The sequence below is a fragment of the Microtus ochrogaster genome, unplaced genomic scaffold, assembly GCF_000317375.1.
Source record: "Microtus ochrogaster isolate Prairie Vole_2 unplaced genomic scaffold, MicOch1.0 UNK40, whole genome shotgun sequence".
NCBI classification, from domain to species: Eukaryota; Metazoa; Chordata; class Mammalia; order Rodentia; family Cricetidae; genus Microtus; species Microtus ochrogaster.
In genome coordinates this window covers 2,919,389-2,923,874 of record NW_004949138.1, presented here as the reverse complement: position 1 = coordinate 2,923,874, position 4,486 = coordinate 2,919,389, and positions in this window count along the sequence as shown.

Sequence of the window (4,486 nt, the reverse complement as noted above, 5' to 3'; positions counted from 1 at the left end):
TTCAAAGATGGATGCCTGGGGCTGAGATTACATTCCAGACTCTTTGTATAAGGGGTGAGAGGAAGCTGAGGTTATACTTATGGCCAACATTTTAGGCTGGCATGGGGCAACATGGGGGAGGGGAAAGCTGGTTGTTGGCTGGAGAGGCATACTGTCATCCCAGAGGGGGCAGGCATCTGTTCCTTAAGGGAGATGAGAAGGCAGGTGAATGAGTTCAATGGAGAGCTTGATTAGCTGTTGCTTAATGAGTCCATTGGCCCTCCCCTCCTTTCCCAAGGACTGTGGATGGTAGGGGTTGTGGAATTTCCAGATGTTGAGAGCTTCAGACACAAGCTCCTTGAACCTGGAAGTGAAGGCTGGCCCATTGTCCAGCTGGATCGTCAGTGGGATGCCAAACCAAGGAATTCAGCAGTACCTGAGCCACCACATCTCCCATTTCCCTGGAGGCCAGAAACGCTTCTATTCATCCTGTAAAAGTGTCCACAAGTGTTAGGAGATAAGGGAGTTTTTTGAGTAGGCATATGGGTGAAATCAACCTGCCAGTCTCCAACCGGTTGGTATCTACGAAGCTGGTGTAGAGACTGACACGTGTGCAGGGCCCCCTGTGGACTGGCCTGGGCACACGGCTGTCAGGAGGAGTGAACCTGTGAAATACGATCTCAGAGATGAGTGGGGTCAAAGAGGGGCTCCAAGAAGCAGAACAAAGCTTTGGAGCCTGTGTGTAAGGTCTGGTGGATGTCTGAAATGATGGACAATACCTGGACTTGAGGAAGGATGAGACGGTTATTTAAGTAGAACCATCCATCCTTTCCTTTTGTGGCCCCTTTTTTATGAGCTTGTCCTTTTTTTGATTGGTAACAGGGCTGGTAGGAGGGAGTTAAGAACAAAATATGTTCTGTGGAATCAGAGGCTAGACCCCGGGCCACTGAGTCAGTCTTGGCATTGCCTAAGGCCACTGGGTTTTTGGAGGATTGGTGTCCCCAACAGTGAATAATGGCTACTTTTGTGGGGAGCTGGAGGGCCTCCAAGAGTTTGGCTATAAGGGGTCCATTAATTATGGGAGTGCCCTTGGTAGTAAGGAAGCCCCTTTCCTTCCAGAGTGCACAATGGGTATGGGCTATTAAGAAGGCATATTTAGAATCAGTGTAGATGTTAGCCTGTTGGGCCTTGGCTATTTGGAGTGACCTAGTCAAGGCAATTAATTTGGGCTTTTGTGAGGAGGTTCCCATTGGCAGGCAGGTCACTTCAACTGTGTTAGTGGAAGTGACCACGGCATATGCTGCCTGATGGTTTCCTGATTTATCTATAGGGAACTTCTGTCAACAAACAGGGTGAATTGGGGATCTGTAAGTGGCTGGTCTAAAAGGCCTGGCCTAGGTGTGAGGTTAAAGCCTCTACAGAGTCTTGGAGAGGAGGTACCAGAGGGGTAGAGAGCAGAAAGGAGAGTTGTGGGGTTTAGGGAAGGACTGGAGGTCAAAATAATTTGGGGTTTTTCTAGAAACAGTAAGTGAAAAACCTGGACTCATGAAGGTCCAAAGAGAGAGAGGGAAAGAGGAGTGTCTCAGTAGGTGCGAGAGGCGGCAGGTGGAATATACCGTGATTGGCCTAGGCTCCGAGAGGGCTATGGGAGTCCCCAAGTCTGGGCTGCATCAATCCTCTGCAAGGTGGAGAAGTTCAAAGGCTGGCACAGTCTCCCTTGCTGATGTTGGGGAGGCTGGACCTCCGTGGCATGGCATAGAGGACAAGCCCACACAGGGGCATTGTTATTTCCAGAGTCCAGGTTGCTGGCAGATAGGGCATGACCTTGTAGGTGGAGGCCCAGGGCAATATCATGCCAAATGGCCATTTAGACCATGTTTGAAGCAGCCTACACAAGGCTGACTTAGGCTGAGCTCCAGTGGGATGGAGCTTCGTGGTTGACTTCCCTTGTTCCCCTTCTGGGGATCCTGGTGGGGCTTGGGCTTGGAGGACTCAGCAGTTTCTTCTCAGGCATTAAAAACTTCAAAGGCCATTTTCTCCAATTCCTGTAGAGGGGTTGGGGACCTTCCTCAGTCCCAGATTTTAAAAAAAATATCTGGTGCTGAAAATAAAATGGGTATCTGTGATGGAAAAATTAAAAATTCTGCAGGATCCCTGGCGGCAGCAGGCAGCAGAAAAGATGTAGGTCCCCAAGCCGTGGTAGTGGGCCATGTGGCAGCAGGCAGCAGGCCCTGAGAGCGGCCAGTCTCAGGCAGAGATGGCTGCCCATCTTCGAGGGTTGGCTGGTCCCCAGAAGGGAGACAAATGGCAGACAGGCAAGAGGCAGAGACATGGATAGGCACGACACGTAGAGTGAGGCTGGGTATTTATGGTTATGGAAGTATGGAAGGAAAGGGGAAGAAGAGAGAAGAGGAGAGAGAGAGAGAGAGAGAGAGAGAGAGAGAGAGAGAGAGAGAGAGGAGGCCGAAGCTGCCTCTCTGAGAGGGAGATGGAGAAAGAGAGACTAAGGCTACAAGCAGGAAGATCTGCCTGCCTCAGCAGGTGGGAGAGGGAGTGGGCGTGGCTTGTCTCTTAAAGAGACAGAACAACCATTACAGAAGCCAGTATCGTGACTCTCCCTGGGGAGGTTCAGTCCAGTCTAGTATATTGGACCATGGTCTCTTAGAATAAACTTAAAAAAATGGCTGGGTTTTCGTCAGCTAGCTATGTGATCTCTCGAAGTTTGTCAGAATTAACTACTTTTCCTGAGACTATCTCCATACCCTGAAGGAGGTATCAAACCATGATGTCCCACTTCTGTTATACTGGGTTGATAATCCCAGTATGGTTCTGTGGCTGGCAGGGCCACTTCTCCCACAGGAACCTTACTATCTAGTAGGTGAGTCTGGTCTGCCTACTGTCTAGCTGCTGCCTGAATTCTTCTTCGCTCTTCAGGAGTGAGAGTAGAAGTCTGGATGACATAGAAGTCATGCCAGGTTAGATCGTAGACCTGGGACAGATAGCGAAACTCATTAATATAAATGGAAGGAACCCAACCGCTTTTCTATCTGAGAGAGATCTGGAAGAGAGAAGGGAACGTGGACTTTAAGAATGCCATCGGCTCCTGCTTCTTCCTGGAGAGGGCAGAGAAGGGCAGGGTTAAGGTGAGAGCTGGTCTGAGAGGAGTTGGAGGAGGATTGGGAGGGGTCTAGTGTGTAGTGGGGGCCCAAGAAGTAAGGTGAGGTGTGTGGGGGTTAGGGAGATGGGTAGGAGGGAGGGGAGGGAGAAAGTTAAGCTTGAACTTTAGGTTTGAATGGGGAGGGGTCAAATGGGGGTGGGTAAGGGGACAAATGTGGAGAATTGTTCCACAGGAGGGGGATGGGTAGTCAGGGTACCAGGGAGTGGGGGAGGGGCCAGTGCCTCTGGAAGCATGGTCATGGAGGAGGGTATTTAAGTGGGCTCCCCGAGGAGAAACACGTGCGCCCTGCTTTCCTGTCTCGCCGCCATGTGCCCGGCCACCTGAGAGTGCCGTATTTAATAAAACAATGGGCATTTTAATTTGGTTTGATCTGACCTAATTGGATTTCTTTGTGCCAGCGGAGCTGCCCCTCTTAGGATATTTTCCCTTGACCCCTTCCCAGGAAAAGTCAAGACCACTCCCACAGACTATTTAACCTGCTCCTCAGAAAATAAACACGTGGTCTTCCCTCTTCCTTTTTGGTGGTCTTGTTGACTTTCCGTTCCCCCACTCAGGCCACCTGAGAGTGCAGATATCCAATTAAACCTGGATATCTTTTAATTTGGTTTGATTTGGTCTGATTGGAATTACTTGCATTGGCGGAGAGGCTTGTTTTTAGGAATATTCGTAACATTTATCATCATGTTGGGTAATATGGAGGATGCTGGAGAAGTAGCCCAGAATTCTACTTCCTGACCTGCAGGCAGTAGTGAGAGAAAGAACTGAGCCTCAAAGTACACCCCCATAGACACATTTCTTCCAACAAAGCCACTCCCCTAATCCTTCTCAAATAGTCCCACTCACTCATGACTAAGGATTCAAACATATGAGCACACAGGGGTAAATCTTATTCACAACACCACAAACTCTGGTTTTGTTTTTGTTTATTTTTATGTATGTTTCTGGGGAGCAAGCCAACCCTTGAGCAAGTGCTCAACCTAGAAGCTATACTCCCAGCCCTGACCTGGAACTTCTGACCTTAGTGCACCATCTTCCTGAATGCTGAAACTATAGGTGTTTGCTGCCCCACTCAGCCTACAATTACATTTAGCCATATAAACACAGTAACACTTTAATCATGCATATTATTACTTTGAATTAAAAATTAAACAAACACAAAGAAAATCTATTGCTTTTGAAGGCAAACTATGGCTATGCTCAGATAGCTGAGAATAGAGAATTTCTTGAATCCATGAATTTGAGAACCAGCTATCTCAATAACAACAACACCACACACACACACACACACACAGCATAACAACACATGCACTCACACACAGGACACACAAA